This window comes from Thalassophryne amazonica, chromosome 18, assembly GCF_902500255.1.
Source record: "Thalassophryne amazonica chromosome 18, fThaAma1.1, whole genome shotgun sequence".
NCBI lineage: Eukaryota > Metazoa > Chordata > Actinopteri > Batrachoidiformes > Batrachoididae > Thalassophryne > Thalassophryne amazonica.
Genome location: NC_047120.1, coordinates 1,911,130 through 1,928,683, shown reverse-complemented (window position 1 = coordinate 1,928,683; position 17,554 = coordinate 1,911,130). Strand labels below are relative to the sequence as shown.

The 17,554-nt window shown below is 45.3% G+C and overlaps 1 protein-coding gene and 1 long non-coding RNA gene across 2 annotated transcripts in view; one reads left to right on the top strand and one right to left on the bottom strand.

Moving 5' to 3' along the window:
• Positions 1 to 17,554, bottom strand: part of LOC117530232 (putative mediator of RNA polymerase II transcription subunit 26) — a 792,446-nt gene that overhangs the window by 198,261 nt on the left and 576,631 nt on the right. The window lies entirely within an intron of this gene.
• On the top strand, positions 666 to 2,216 carry LOC117530268. The gene is made up of 2 exons (XR_004566277.1): positions 666 to 717; positions 2,064 to 2,216. It is a non-coding gene; the product is annotated as an uncharacterized LOC117530268 (long non-coding RNA).

Sequence of the window (17,554 nt, the reverse complement as noted above, 5' to 3'; positions counted from 1 at the left end):
CGAAAAAAACGAACCATTCACTGCCCCCCGAAAAAACGAGCAACTCACTGCCCCCCGAAAAAACGAGCAACTCACTGCTCCCCGAAAAAACGAGCAACTCAGTGCCCCCCCGAAAAAACGAGCCGTTCACCAGCTCATCTACAAAACAATATACAGGTGCACACAGACCCAGAACAGCAGGAACTAGAAGAGGAATTGGCAAATAAGATTGAAGAAACAAGAAAAATGGACATGAAAGAACGCCAAAGCTGACTAAACTAAAGGAGAATACAAAATTCAAAATTAGCCTGCAAAAAGTTAACATAGGACTGACTAAATTGGTCCCAAAAGGAACCACATTGACAGAGTTAAACTCAGTAAATTATGGAGCGGCATGGTACATACAAAGTAAATTAGCCCCACAAGATTTGGAGAGAAACGGAACCACAAATAAGAAAAAGAATACCGCGCCACGATGGAAAAAGAAATTACAACAAAAAAAATCAACTCCCTAAGAGCAGAGATCTCCCAAATGGCCACATTTTTGGGAAACCAAAACCACAAAAAGAATCTTCTTAAAGTAAATTGCATTAAAAGAAAATACAATGTTGAAGATAAACAGCTGGGTGGGAGGCTGAACATCAAGCCTTAGTAAAAGCTTTCGCAACACAGATTAGGAACAAAGACAAGAAAATACAAACAAAACAGATAAACAATTTGCAAAAAACCCCAGAATACGTGGGCTGTCCGTAAAGTATCGGTCCTTTTTATTTTTTTAAAAAACTATATGGATTTCATTCATATGTTTTTACATCAGGCAAGTTTGAACCCTCGTGCGCATGCGTGAGTTTTTCCACGCCTGTCGGTGACGTCATTCGCCTGTGAGCACACCTTGGGAAGGAGTGGTCCCGCCCCCTCGTCAGAATTTTATTGTCTGGAAATGGCGGAATGAAAAGGACTTTTTTCCATCAGATTTTTTTCAGAAGCTGTTAGAAACTGGCACCTGGAAACCATTCGAAAAATTTATCTGGCTTTCGGTGAAAATTTTGCGGGCTTCACAGAGAATAAGGACTGTTAACTGTCGCTTTAAGGACCCCTTTAAGGACGCTTGGCGCGCCGCGCTCTGAGCTGCGACAACGCGGCACAAAACACTGTATCATTTCTAAATGGATAGCTCTGTGGATACGGGACGTCGTGTGCTCTTTCTCCGGTAATCACAAGAGCTGGACATCAGCCATTTTCCGGCAGATTTCACTTTTAACCAGAGATTTTGTCGTGGAACGCCGCGCGGAGGCTTCGCGCGTCACGACCAATTCGCTTGATGAGCGAGACAAAGAACACCTCCGTTTCAGCGTGTCAGTGGACAAGTTTGGACATGTCTAGCTCTCCACAATTTCTCTGATACTTACTGGACTGGTAAGCATTGAAAGCCGAGATAGGCATGTCGTAACTTGTTCTCTGACACGCCGAAACGGAGGCGTTCTTTGTCTCGCTCATCAAGCGAATCGGTCGTGACGCGCGAAGCCTCCGCACGGCATTCCATGACAAAATCTCTGGTTAAAAGTGAAATCTGCCGGAAAATGGCTGATGTCCAGCTCTTGTTATTACCAGAGAAAGAGCACACGACGTCTCGTATCCACAGAGCCATCAGCTTAGAAATTATCCAGTGGTTTGTGCCGCGTCATTGCGGCACGGAGCGAGGTGCGCCGACCGTCCTTAAAGGGGTCCTTAAAGCGACAGTTAACAGTCCTTATTCTCTGTGAAGCCCACAAAATTTTCACAGAAAGCCAGATAAATTTTTCGAATGGTTTCCAGGTGCCAGTCTCTAACAGCTTCTGAAAAAAATCTGATGGAAAAAAGTCCTTTTCATTCCGCCATTTCCAGACAATGAAATTCCGACGAGGGGGCAGGACCACTCCTTCCCAAGGCGTGCTCACAGGCGAATGACGTCACCGACATGCATGGAAAAACTCACGCATGCGCACAAGGGTTCAAACTTGCCTGACGTAAAAACATATGAATGAAATCCATATAGTTTTTTTTTTAAATAAAAAGGACCGATACTTTACGGACAGCCCACGTAGTGTACAGAAAGCTGGCAAATGACACAATAGAAGTACAACAGCCAATTGAGAGAGAAGAAATTGAACAATTCTGGAGACCTCTCTTTGAAAACCCAAAACAACATCAAGAGGCTGAGTGGATTGAAAAAATAAAACAGAAAAACAAAGACAAACAACAAATGCCAGCAATTGTAATCACTGAAGAGGACATCAGAAAGAAAATGAGTGAATACAGTAACTTCAAGGCACCTGGCATCGACAAAATCCCAAATTTTTGGCTGAAAAGACTGACAGCATTACATCAACATTATGCTGTGGCTTTCACAAAAATATTGAACGGAGAAGAGGACACACCAGACTGGCTAACAACAGGGAACACAAGCCTAATTCTAAAGACCAAAGAAACACAGCTTCCCAACAAGTACAGACCCATCTGCTGCCTAACAACAACGTACAAATGGCTGACAGAAATCATAACTGATGACATTTATGAACATCTTGACACTGGTGGCTACCTGGAAAATTAACAGAAAGGTTCTTCCAGAAGAAGATTAGGAGCTTAAGACCAGTTACTGACAGACAAAGTTATCCTGGAGGATTGCAAAAAAAGGAGGAGCAACCTCAGCACGGCTTGGATTGACTACAAAAACGCATTTGACAGTGTACCACACTCCTGGATCATGAGGTGTTTAGAACTCTACAACATCAGTGAGGAAATAAGATTTTTCCTGAGAGCACAAATGAACAAGTGGAACACCACCATCACCCTAAAACACACAGAGGGACAAATAACAATCCCAGACGTACGAGTTCAGAGAGGGATACTTCAGGGAGACAGACTCTCACCACTTTTATTCTGCTTAATCATGGACCCACTCAGCAAGATCCAAGAAGGAGCATGACATCGGATATGACTTAAGATTTTACATGGAAGTCACACATAAATTACATAAAAGGAAAGATAGCGAAAGCCATTGCTGTTTTGCATAAAGTTAAATATTCATTAAATAGTTATGGATTATTAACATTGTACAATTCATTGATTGTTCCATATTTGAATTATTGTGTAGAAATCTGGGGATCAACATGTACAACGTATACACAACCTTTATTTATTTTGCAGAAAAGAGCTTTAAAAGTGATTGGCAACAGTCGATTTAGAGATCCATCTAATCCATTGTTCATTAAGTATAGGGTACATAAATTTCATGATTTAGTTGATTTGAAATTACTACAAATAATGTACCAAGCGAATAACAATACCTTACCAATAAACGTTCAAAATATGTTTGAAAAAGAGTAAGTAGTTATAATTTGAAGGGCATAGAAGTCTTTAAAAAACCAAGATTCAGAACCAAGATAAAGGAACAGAGTATTGCAGTGAATGGTGTAAAATTATGGAACAACCTCAACAAAGAAATCAAAGAATCAAGGTCGCTTAAATTATTTAAAAAACGTATTAAACTTGACGTATTTCGTAAGTATGAAACTATGAAAGTGGGCTGTGACAAAGCCAAAAATGTAATCTGTTAATAATGTTTAGAATGTTTGAAGTTTAAAATGTAATCTATTAGGGATGTAGTCTCTTAAATAATGGTTAAAATTAGGAAAGAAGTCGGTGGCATGTGACAAAGTCATAGAAATGCAATGATGTCGACTGATGATGCTTTGCAAGATTGTATTGTAAAAAAGGAGCAGAATATATAAGACTTGTTCTTCCAAACTGCTCCTTTTCGTTCAGTGGTTTGTAATGTTTTGTTAATTTTGCTTTTCTGTTTTTTCTTTTAAATGAATGAAATAAAATTACGGGGGGAAAAAAGGGACTCAGTCAGCTCGTGAAAACTGTCCATAAGTTCTCAAAAGACATTGGTATGGAATTTGGACTGGATAAATGCTCAAAATGCACAATGACAAAAGGTAAAAAGACAAAACCCGAAAACATACAATTGGATGAAGGGAGCTACATCGAAGATCTGGCTGCAGACTCCACATACAAATCCTTGGGAATTGAACAAAGTAATACAATTGAGCACAAGAAAATGAGAACAAAAACAACACAAGAATACCTAAACCGCTTAAAAAAGATCTGCAAAACACAGTTGACAGCAAAAAACAAGATCACACCATAAACCAGTTTGCAATACCAGTGGTGACCTATGGGTTTGGCATAGTGGACTGGCCACAATGTGAGCTTAATAAGTTGGACCCAAAAACCAGGAAGATGCTCACCCTCCACAAAGTCACATACAGAAATCAGTGCATGGACAGAATATATCTCCCTCGCAGAGAAGGCGGTCTGGGTCTCACTGAAATCAACCAGGCCTACAGAGCATCTGTAATAAGTATTGGACAGTACTTAAAGAGCTCTGAAGAAGAAATTGTAAAAACGGTCGCACAACACCACGAGGACTTAACCAAACGGACCTTGATCACTAAACTGGCAAAAAAACAAGAGGAAAAAAGCAACAGTCTCATGCCTGCAACAAAACTTGCAAGACAGACCAGAGAACAATACAGCAAAAGAGAAGGAAAACATCGAGTGGAAAGATGGAAACAGCACAAAAGAGCCGGACGATTCCAAGAAGAACTCGAAAAGGAATACATTGACAAAGTTGGACCAGTGCGGTGGCTAAAAAATGGGTAACTCTGGTTTGATGGAGAAAGAATTCTGATTGGAGCACAAGATCAGGGACTTCTAACAAATGGATTCAAACAAATGTCAGGGATCTCACAAAATGATAAATGCCGATTCTGTCATTCAACTGTTGAGAGGGTAAACCATCTAACATCAGCATGCCAGATCCTCATGGCAGACGGACATTATACATCCAGACACAACAAGATCTGTCAATATCTCCACTGGAAGATCTGCAAGGAACTGGAGATGGAAGTCAAAGAACATGTATGGGAGCACGAGCCAGCACCAGTCTCATCCAACGGAACAGTAACTGTCTTCTACGACAAAGAGATCCCAGCAGGAAGACACATCAAAGGAGGTGCAATCAAACCTGATATTGTCATCTGGAACAAGCAAGAGAAAAAAGCCAAAATCATTGATGTGACAGTCCCCAATGACTACGGCCTGAATTGAGCGGAAAGGGGAAAGATCTCAAAATACCAAGACCTGAAAAATGACCTACGAACAACATGGTCATTGAAAGACATCGATATCATCCCAGTTGTGGTGGGAGCAACAGGCCTGATGAAGAAGAACCTGAAGAAATACCTTGAGACAATCCTCGGTCACCCAAGTGCACATGAGGTACAGTTGTCTGCAATTAAGGGAACGATCACCATCTTGATGGGCTTGTCGATTTAGTTATACGCTTAGACAACCGTTTGAATGAACGCCGTCGGGAGCAGGCCGGGGGGCGTGACTAGGCCCGAGCCGCCCCTCTCCCTTCCGGTTCCGAAAGGGTGTCATCGTCCCCACGCTTCACTGCCAGAGAGCTCCGTGTGGCAACAGCTCCCTCTGCTGACGAAGCTATAGACACGAGCAGGGCCAAAATGAAAGTAAACATCAGACAAAGGAGGCTGGCCCGTGGGGAGTGTTTTTTCTGTGGCTCATGTGAGCACATGCAAAAGGACTGCCCCAAACGGTCAAACTACAACGCCCGTCCTTAGAAACTGGGCTAAGGGTGGGCCATAACACACACGCGGGAAAGCCCCGCAAATCGGCATGAATCCCAGTAACGATCCTGAGTGGGGATTTAACCCTTCACGCCCCAGCACTGGTAGACACGGGATCGGAAGGGAATCTGCTGGACAGCAGATGGGCAAACGAAGTGGGGCTCCCTCTCGTGGCTCTGCCTTCACCTTTGAAGGTGCGGGCACTAGATGGCACCCTACTTCCATTAATCACACATCAGACACAGCCAGTGACCTTGGTTGTGTCTGGGAATCACAGGGAGGGAGGAGATTGTGTTTCACGTAACACCTTCTACCTCCCGAGTGATTTTAGGGTTCCCATGGATGGTGAAGCACAATCCCCGGATCGATTGGCCGTCTGGGGTTGTGACACAGTGGAGCGAAACCTGCCACCGGGAGTGTTTAGGATCCTCGGTTCCACCCGGCATGACGGCTACTGAGGAGGTCAAAGTTCCCCCCAATCTGTCGGCGGTGCCAAAGGAGTACCACGATTTAGCTGACATCTTCAGCAAAGATCTGGCACTCGCTCTTCCCCCGCACCGACCGTACGATTGTGCCATTGATTTGATCCCGGGCATTGAGTACCCGGCCAGCAGGCTGTACAACCTCTCAGGTCCGGAACGCGAATCAATGGAGACCTACATCCGGGACTCCTTAGCCGCCGGGCTGATCCGGAACTCCACATCCCCGATGGGTGCAGGTTTCTTTTTCGTGGGCAAAAAAGACGGCTGAACGAGATCACGGTTCGCAACCGATACCCGTTACCTTAGTTGGATTCGGTGTTCACGCCCCTGCATGGAGTCAAAATCTTCACTAAACTTGATCTTAGGAATGCGTACCACCTAGTTCGGATCCGGAAGGGAGACGAATGGAAGACGGCATTTAACACCCCGTTAGGTCACTTTGAGTACCTGGTCATGCCGTTCGGCCTCACTAACGCCCCCGCGACGTTCCAAGCGTTGGTTAATGAGGTCTTGCGGGACTTCCTGCATCGGTTTGTCTTCGTATATCTGGACGATATACTCATCTTTTCTCCGGACCCTGAGACCCATGTCCAACATGTACGTCAGGTCCTACAGCGGTTGTTAGAGAACCGGTTGTTCGTGAAGGGCGAGAAGTGTGAGTTCCACCGCACTTCTTTGTCCTTTCTGGGGTTCATCATCTCCTCCAACTCTGTCGCCCCTGATCCGGCCAAGGTCGCGGCGGTGAGAGATTGGCCCCAACCAACAAGCCGAAGGAAGCTGCAACAGTTCCTCGGCTTTGCAAATTTTTACCGGAGGTTCATTAAGGGGTACAGTCAGGTAGTTAGCCCCCTGACTGCCCTGACCTCCACTAAAGTCCCCTTCACCTGGTCGGATCGGTGCGAAGCCGCGTTTAAGGAGTTGAAACGTCGGTTCTCGACTGCACCAGTTCTGGTGCAGCCTGACCCTGATCGCCAGTTTATTGTCGAAGTGGATGCCTCTGACTCAGGGATAGGAGCCGTGCTGTCCCAGAGCGGGGAGTCCAATAAGGTTCTCCATCCTTGTGCCTATTTTTCCCACAGGTTGACCCCAGCTGAGCGCAACTATGACGTGGGAAATCGGGAACTCCTCGCGGTGAAGGAGGCTCTTGAGGAGTGGAGACACCTGTTGGAGGGAGCGGCGTTGCCCTTCACGGTTTTCACGGACCATCGGAACCTGGAGTACATCCGGACCGCCAAGCGGCTGAACCCCAGGCAAGCCCGCTGGTCTCTGTTCTTTGGGCGCTTTGACTTCCAGATAACATACCGCCCCGGGACTAAGAACCAACGATCGGACGCACTGTCCCGGGTGCACGAAGAGGAAGCCAAGGCTGAGCTGTCGGATCCAACCAAGACCATCATCCCCGAGTCCACTGTTGTGGCCACCCTCACCTGGGATGTGGAGAAGACCGTCCGGGAGGCCCTGGCAAGAAACATGGACCCGGGGAACGGCCCTAAGAACCGATTTTACGTCCCACCAGAAGCCAGAGCTGCCGTCTTGGACTTCTGTCACGGATCCAAGCGCTCCTGTCATCCCGGGGTGCGTAGGACCGTGGCAGTTGTCCAGCAGCGCTTCTGGTGGGTGTCCCTGGAAGCCGACGTCCGGGACTACGTCCAGGCCTGTACCACCTGTGCCAGGGGCAAGGCGGACCATAGGAGGACCACGGGCCTCCTCCAGCCCCTGCCGGTGCCTCATCGCCCCTGGTCCCACATCGGTCTGGACTTCATCACGGTCCTCCCGCCGTCCCAGGGCAACACCGTCATCCTCACAATAGTGGACCGGTTCTCCAAGGCGGCCCACTTCATGGCCCTCCCGAAGCTCCCGACGGCCCAGGAGACGGCAGACCTCCTGGTCCACCACATCGTGCGTCTGCATGGGATACCATCGGACGTCGTATCAGATCGTGGTCCCCAGTTCTCCTCGCAGGTCTGGAGGAGTTTCTGTAAGGAGCTGGGGGCCACCGTGAGTCTCTCGTCCGGGTACCACCCCCAGAAAAACGGCCAGGCAGAACGGGCTAACCAGGAGCTGGAGCAGGCCCTTCGCTGCATGACCTCCGTGCACCCGGCGGCCTGGAGTAACCATCTGGCCTGGATCGGATATGCCCATAACAGCCAGGTCTCGTCTGCTACCGGCCTCTCCCCGTTTGAGGCGTGTTTGGGGTACCAGCCCCCATTGTTCCCGCTTGTGGAGGGAGAGGTCGGAGTGCCCTCAGTCCAGGCCCACCTCAGGAGGTGCCGCCGGGTGTGGTGGACCGCCCGTTCTGCCCTGTTGAAGGCTCTGACAAGGGCCAAGACCCATGCAGATCGCCGGCGTTCCCCGGCCCCTGCGTACCAGCCCGGGCAGGAGGTGTGGCTTTCTACCAAGGACATACCGCTCCAGGTCGACTCACCAAAACTCAAAGACCGCTACATCGGACCGTTCCCCATCATCAAGGTCCTCAGCCCGGCCGCAGTGAAGCTTCACTGCGGATCCATTACATACAGAAATCAGTGCATGGACAGAATATATCTCCCTCACAGAGAAGGAGGTCTGGGTCTCACTGAAATCAACCAGCCTACAGAGCATCTATAATAAGTATTGGACAGTACTTAAAGAGCTCTGAATAAGAAATCGTAAAAAGGGAGGACAACATCACAAGAACACTTTATCCGAGCAAACGTCAGTCATCAAACTGGCAAAAAACTTGGCCGAAGACCTCCTAGAAGAGAGAGAAAAGCAACAATCTGACACCTGCAACAAAACTCGCAAGACAGACCAGAGAACAATACAGCAAAAGAGAATGAACACATCAAGTGGACAGATGGAAACAACACAAAAGGGCCGGATGATTCCAAGAAGAACTGGAAAAGGAAAACATTGACAAAGCTGGATCAATGCAATGGCTGAAAAATGGAGAACTTGGTTTTGATGCAGAAAAAACAAGATCAGGGACTTCTAACAAATGGCTTTAAAAAATGTCAGGGATCTCACAGAATGATAAATGCTGATTCTGTCATACAGCTGTTGAGAGTGTAAACCATCTAACATCAGCATATCAGATCCTCCTGGCAGACGGACATTATACATCCAGACACAACAAGATCTGTCAATATGTCCACTGGAAAGTATGCAAGGAACTGGAGATGGAAGTCAAAGAAAGCGTCTGGGAGCATGAACCAGCACCAGTCTCATCCAACGGAAAAGTAACTTTCTTCTATGACAGAGATCCCAGCAGGAAGACACATGGAAGGAGGTGCAATCAAACCTGATATTGTCATCTGGAACAAGCAAGAGAAAACAGCCAAAATCATCCATGTGACAGTCCCCAATGACTACGGCCTGAATCGAGCTGAAAGGGGAAAGATCACGAAATACCAAGACCTGAAAAATGACCTACGAACAACATGGTCATTGAAAGACATCGATATCATCCCAGTTGTTGTTGGGCAACAGGCCTGATGAAGAAGAACCTGAAGAAATACCTTGAGGTAATCCCCGGTCACCCAAGAGCACATGAGGTGCAGTTGTCTGCAATTAAAGGAACGATCACCATCTTGAAGAGAGCCCTCGGATGCAGTGCCAGCTGTGGTTGGGTCCAACTACAGACCCCGGTTCTGGGGCTTGTTACATACTATTGAAAAGAAATCCAAGAGGAAAAAAAGGTGGCTTTCAGTGTGGCAGAAGATTTGGACTAAAAGGTGGTGTGAAGTGTTAAATGGACTGCATTTACAGAGCGCTTTTTGGTCTGCAACAGACGCTCAAAGTGCTTTACAATTATGCCTCACATTCACACAAACACTGATGTCAGGGTGCTGCAATGCAAGGTGCTCACTACACACCAGGAGCAACTAGGGATTAAGGACCTTGCCCAAGGGCCCTTAGTGATTTTCTGGTCAGACTGGGGTTTGAACCAAGGATCCTCTGGTCTCAAGCCCAACTTAACCACTAGACCATCACCTCCTGTGTTTGGATGTTCATGGTGTTTAACCTGTCAGCAAGGTGTTGCTGTCTTCGAGGTGTGAGATGGCGTCTGTGTCAGGAGTCCTGCTGCATGCTGGGATACTTTGATTCTGTGTGATGAAATTTTAAATTTTGTGGAAAATATGGATTTTTTTTTTTTTTTTTTTTTGGTTAAAAACATCTTCACTTCTTGATGGATTTGATTATCATGTTTTTGTTTCCTTCATCAAAGGAAATGGTTCGGTTCTTCCTCTCAAAATATTAAAGATTTTTTTTTCATCATGAAAACAGCGAAATTCACAAACACTTTTTCTCCTTCAGTTTCTGATTTTAATTCTGTTGATTTTGTTAGATTGATCTAAACACTGTTCATAATTCTTCCTTGTGGAAATATGAAATTATAAATTTTAGGGGGAGAAATTTATGCAAAATGTTTCTCTCTTTGATTTGTATTTTGATTCAAATTATTTAGTTTGATTCTTCTAAACCAGTGGTGTCCAAACTATTCCAGGTAATTTCACTGATTAACATCCTTTTGAACAGGTGGGATGAGTTCATCAGTAAAATCACCTGCTGAAGTCACTGGCTACAGAGAAAACCTGCACCCTCTCGGTCCTTTCTAGAATAGTTTGGGCACCACTGTTCTAAACACTGTAAACAATTCTTCCTTGCAAAATTTTGAATTTTTGATGTCATTAAATTCTGTTTGGAAAACAATAAAATTCACCTAAATGCTTTTTGGATCCAGTTTGTGATAAATTTTAATTCTGATGTTTTTGTTTGTTTCATTAAAATTCTGCTATGCATTGCAAAATTTTGAATTTGGGCAAAATACCAAATTTCAGTCATGAAAACCATGAAATACACCCAGAATTGGACAGTTTTCCAAGTCGCATGCAAGAAAAAAATGTTACCAAAACGATAGTATTCAAGAAATGTTTCAGGCATTGAATTTTATTTGGGGTCTCTCATAATTTTCCTCACCTGCATAGTGCGGGGAAATAGTTGCGAGAATAAACCCGGATGAGCTCTGGTTATTAACTAGAACCAGTTCATGATGTCTGCTGCTATACCTGTAAGGTCAGAGGTAAAACCATCAGCGGTGACAGCTGAATCGAGCTCCAAAGGCTCCAAAAAATGAGGTGGGCTTCATCGATAATTGGCAGAGCTTCTGGGGAAAACCTGGTCTTGTTAGGAGAGACGGCATCCATCCCACTTTGGATGGAGCAGCTCTTGTCTCTAGAAATCTGGCCAATTTTATTAAACCCTCCAAATCGTGACTATCCAGGGTTGGGAGCAGGAAGCAGAGTTGTAGTCTTACACACCTCTCTGCAGCTTCTCTCCCCCTGCCATCCCCTCATTACCCCATCCCCGTAGAGACGGTGCCTGCTCCCAGACTACCAATAACCAGTAAAAATCTATTTAAGCATAAAAATTCAAAAAGAAAAAATAATATAGCACTTTCAACTGCACCACAGACTAAAACAGTTAAATGTGGTCTATTAAACATTAGGTCTCTCTCTTCTAAGTCCCTGTTAGTGTTGTGAAAGTGTAGGAACACGGACCCACAACAGGGGGCGCAAATGAACGGACAATGGAGAAAGTCAAATAACAAAGCTTTACTGTTGTGAATACGCACAACAAACACAACAGATTACAATTGTGGTTATAACCAATTCTAATGGTGTCGTGTGGGCAGGCTCGACGATAGGAGACGTCTGTCTGAGTCGAACCGGAACCACCCGATTTCCTCCGCCACCGGACCCCGGGAATACTGGAGCCGCCAAGTCCCGAACTCCCAGGTGGCCACTGCCTCCGCTCGTCGGATCCGGTACTGCTGGCGAGGAACAGAAACAGTCAGATGTGGGTGCGGCTGCACCCAGCAACACGTAGGGTGGAAACACCACCTCCACCTCTAATCAACAACAACACTGTAGTGCAGGAATGCGAGTACTTATCCCAAAATACAGTCTCCTGCTGTTCTTCTCTCTTTCTGTGCAAAGCAACAAAGTATTACTGTCAAGAAAACAACACAATAGGCTGAGTACGTTACCTCCTTGGTAGAGCGATATCTCGGCAATGAGGTGGAGATGCCGTCCAGCTGATATACCCTTCAGCTGATGGATGTCAGCTGTTTTGGTTGATGGGTGACAGCTGTCACCTTGGCTGCTCCTGTGAGGCGGCAGCGCCCTCTGGTGCCTGGAGCCCGCACTCCAGGCAGGGCGCCCTCTGGTGGTGGTGGGCCAGCAGTACCTCCTCTTCAGCGGCCCACACAACAGTTAGTAGATGATATAATAATTGATCAACATATTGATTTATTCTGCCTTACAGAAACCTGGTTACAGCAGGATGAATATGTTAGTTTAAATGAGTCAACACCCATTTTTGCCTTCTTGCTCTCGGCCGAGACGGTCGCATTTTTCTTCTCTCCCTCCCTCCTTTTCTTTCTTGCTTCTGTGGCATGTTGTCTGTGAGGCTGCCAGCTTTGCTTTTCTGGAAACAGCAAAAATGGATCTGATCAAGTGGTCTCTGAACACAATTGACACTATTTTTTCTACAAGACACTTCGGCGCGGAGGACCCGACCTGTCCCGCCGGGACACATGTGATGGGTTATGTGATGGACAGTTGGAGGAAATGGGAGGTCATGTGCCTGTACACGCTGTCTGTGGAGGACGTCGAAAATGTTTATATATTTGGCACGGTGGTGACCGGGTTCCTGTTGTGTGGAGCGAGCATAGCGCTGGTTTACCGGAAAATTAAGAAGGTGGAAGCGGCAATAATTGGCCCGTCCAGGCTGCCCCACATGATTGATTCGATTGGAAGGGCAGTGTCAGCTCAGTCGGCGGGTGTTAACCGCACGTTGGAAACCATTTCTGGGAGAATGGCTGCACTGGAAAACTGCTTTGATCGTCAGTATTGACCACATCTCCTCTCCTCTATTCAGATGTATTGAAAGCCACTCTGTTTCAGACTGTGGAATCTTTCAGGCGTCTGCTAATCTGGATATCTATTTGGCTCTCCAAACACAGCTGCACTTCAAGGCCGCTGTGATAAAAACCTCCTGAAGAAGAACAAAACTCATGCCTCACTCCCTGGTCTCTCCCCCGCCCTCAGCTTCTCCAGCTCTGACGTTGACTGTGGACAGTGGACTGTTCAGGGCTGGGCCCCTCCTCCCTCCAGGATGGACGGACAAGGCTGTTGATGGCGCCAAAAGGCTGCCGCCGGAGTGTTCTGTCTGATAACTGGACTCTTACAAATCTCGGTCATCGTCTCTCATCCTGTTATTGTGTGTGACCATTGTTCATTGTGCTGATGGGTTTTTTTCCTTCATTGCTGCTGCATGATTCAATGCAGCAGCTATGAAGGTTTTTCCTTCCCAAGTTTTACCTTGTGTGTGCTTTGTATATGTGTTCATGTACCGGGCCGGGTGTTGTGTGTTATGTGTGTGTCGTCTGTCGTCATGAGGCCAGTCATGGTTTGCTCAGCCCTGCTGTTGACCAAGGCAGGGAAGTACATCTAGAGCTGGTCCCCGGGCACCTAAAGGCGACTTCTGCTCCTAACTGGCAATTAGGATGGGTTAAATGCAGTAAACACATTTCATTGTGCAGGGAACATGTTCCTATGTGCATATGACAATAAAATTCTCTTGAAACTTGAATCTTGACACCCCCGAGTCACACTAACTGTCAGAATGCTCGTAGCACAGGTCGAGGAGGAGGATTAGCAGCAATTTTCCACTCCAGCTTATTAATTAATCAAAGACCCAGACAGAGCTTTAATTTGTTTGAAAGCTTGACTCTTAGTCTTGTCCATCCAAATTGGAAGTCTCAAAAACCAGTTTTATTTGTTATTATCTATCGTCCACCTGGTCGTTACTGTGAGTTTCTCTGTGAATTTTCAGACCTTTTGTCTGACTTAGTGCTTAGCTCAGATAAGATAATTATAGTGGGTGATTTTAACATCCACATAGATGCTGAGAATGAGAGCCTCAACACTGCATTTAATCTATTATTAGACTCAGTTGGCTTCGCTCAAAATGTAAATGAGCCCACCCACCACTTTATCCACACTTTAGATCTTCTGACATATGGCATAGAAACTGAAGATTTAACAGTATTCCCCGAAAACCCCTTTTTGTCTGATCATTTCTTAATAACATTTACATTTACTTTAATGGACTACCCAGCAGTGGGGAATAAGTTTCATTACAGTAGAAGTCTTTTGGAAAGCGCTGTAACTAGGTTTAAGGATATGATTCCTTCTTTATGTTCTCTAATGCCATATACCAACACAGTGCAGAGTAGCTACCTAAACTCTGTAAGTGAGATAGAGTATCTCGTCAATAGTTTTACATCCTCATTGAAGACAACTTTGGATGCTGTAGCTCCTCTGAAAAAGAGAGCTTTAAATCAGAAGTGCCTGACTCCGTGGTATAACTCACAAACTCGCAGCTTAAAGCAGATAACCCGTAAGTTGGAGAGGAAATGGCGTCTCACTAATTTAGAAGATGTTGTGTTTCATACCTCTTGCTTGCCTCTACTGGTGGTTGGCTCTCACTGCGGTATTGTATCACTTCCTGTTCCGGAGCACAGCGGTGTTTTGCTGTATCTGTTAGCTGTTTAATCTGTGCAGTTAGATTGATCTAGTTACCTAGATAACGATTTGTTTCACAGTGTTATCTTCACGTGCCTTAACTAAAGCACTCCCTCTGCTGAATCACCTCTAAATTATTTACACGTTATTCACTTTGCGTGTTTTTAGGAATCCGCTAGCTTAGCGCAGCTACTAGCTCTTAGCCGGTTTAGCATGGCGGCTTCTCCTGTCTCTCCCGCACTTTTCTGCTCTGGGTGTGAAATGTTTAGTTATTCCTCGGCCTCCTTTAGCAGTAATGGTACTTGTAATAAGTGTAGCTTATTCGTAGCTTTGGAGGCCAGGCTGGGTGAATTGGAGACTCGGCTCCGCACCATGGAAAATTCTACAGCTAGCCAGGCCCCTGTAGTCGGTGCGGACCAAGGTAGCTTAGCCGCCGTTAGTTTCCCTCTGGCAGATCCCGAGCAGCCGGGAAAGCAAGCCGACTGGGTGACTGTGAGGAGGAAGCATAGTCCTAAACAGAAGCCCCGTGTACACCGCCAACCCGTTCACATTTCTAACCGTTTTTCCCCACTCGGCGACACACCCGCCGAGGAACAAACTCTGGTTATTGGCGACTCTGTTTTGAGAAATGTGAAGTTAGTGACACCAGCAACCATACTCAATTGTCTTCCGGGGGCCAGAGCAGGCAACATTGAAGGAAATTTGAAACTGCTGGCTAAGGCTAAGCGTAAATTTGGTAAGATTGTAATTCACGTCGGCAGTAATGACACCCGGTTACGCCAATCGGAGGTCACTAAAATTAATATTGAATCGGTGTGTAACTTTGCAAAAACAATGTCGGACTCTGTAGTTTTCTCTGGGCCCCTCCCCAATCAGACCGGGAGTGACATGTTTAGCCGCATGTTCTCCTTGAATTGCTGGCTGTCTGAGTGGTGTCCAAAAAATTAGGTGGGCTTCATAGATAATTGGCAAAGCTTCTGGGGAAAACCTGGTCTTGTTAGGAGAGACGGCATCCATCCCACTTTGGATGGAGCAGCTCTCATTTCTAGAAATCTGGCCAATTTTCTTAAATCCTCCAAACCGTGACTATCCAGGGTTGGGACCAGGAAGCAGAGTTGTAGTCTTACACACCTCTCTGCAGCTTCTCTCCCCCTGCCATCCCCTCATTACCCCATCCCCATAGAGACAGTGCCTGCTCCCAGACTACCAATAACCAGCAAAAATCTATTTAAGCATAAAAATTCAAAGAGAAAAAATAATATAGCACCTTCAACTGCACTACAGACTAAAACAGTTAAATGTGGTCTATTAAACATTAGGTCTCTCTCTTCTAAGTCCCTGTTAGTAAATGATATAATAATTGATCAAAATATTGATTTATTCTGCCTTACAGAAACCTGGTTACAGCAGGATGAATATGTTAGTTTAAATGAGTCAACACCCCCGAGTCACACTAACTGCCAGAACGCTCGTAGCACGGGCCGAGGCGGAGGATTAGCAGCAATCTTCCATTCCAGCTTATTAATTAATCAAAAACCCAGACAGAGCTTTAATTCATTTGAAAGCTTGACTCTTAGTCTTGTCCATCCAAATTGGAAGTCCCAAAAACCAGTTTTATTTGTTGTTATCTATCGTCCTCCTGGTCGTTACTGTGAGTTTCTCTGTGAATTTTCAGAACTTTTGTCTGACTTAGTGCTTAGCTAAGATAAGATAATTATAGTGGGCGATTTTAACATCCACACAGATGCTGAGAATGACAGCCTCAACACTGCATTTAATCTATTATTAGACTCAATTGGCTTTGCTCAAAATGTAAATGAGTCCACCCACCACTTTAAGCATATCTTAGATCTTGTTCTGACTTATGGTATGGAAATTGAAGACTTAACAGTATTCCCTGAAAACTCCCTTCTGTCTGATCATTTCTTAATAACATTTACATTTACTCTGATGGACTACCCAGCAGTGGGGAATAAGTTTCATTACACTAGAAGTCTTTCAGAAAGCGCTGTAACTAGTTTTAAGGATATGTTTCCTTTATGTTCCCTAATGCCATATACCAACACAGTGCAGAGTAGCTACCTAAACTCTAAGTGAGAGAGAGTATCTCGTCAATAGTTTTACATCCTCATTGAAGACAACTTTGGATGCTGTAGCTCCTCTGAAAAAGAGAGCTTTAAATCAGAAGTGCCTGACTCCGTGGTATAACTCACAAACTCGCAGCTTAAAGCAGATAACCCGTAAGTTGGAGAGGAAATGGCGTCTCACTAATTTAGAAGATCTTCACTTAGCCTGGAAAAAGAGTCTGTTGCTCTATAAAAAAGCCCTCCGTAAAGCTAGGACATCTTACTACTCATCACTAATTGAAGAAAATAAGAACAACCGCAGGTTTCTTTTCAGCACTGTAGCCAGGCTGACAAAGAGTCAGAGCTCTATTGAGCCGAGTATTCCTTTAACTTTAACTAGTAATGACTTCATGACTTTCTTTGCTAATAAAATTTTAACTATTAGAGAAAAAATTACTCATAACCATCCCAAAGACTTATCGTTATCTTTGGCTGCTTTCAGTGATGCCGGTATTTGGTTAGACTCTTTCTCTCAGATTGTTCTGTCTGAGTTATTTTCATTAGTTACTTCATCCAAACCATCAACATGTCTATTAGACCCCATTCCTACCAGGCTGCTCAAGGAAGCCCTACCATTATTTAATGCTTCGATCTTAAATATGATCAATCTATCTTTATTAGTTGGCTATGTACCACAGGCTTTTAAGGTGGCAGTAATTAAACCATTACTTAAAAAGCCATCACTTGACCCAGCTATCTTAGCT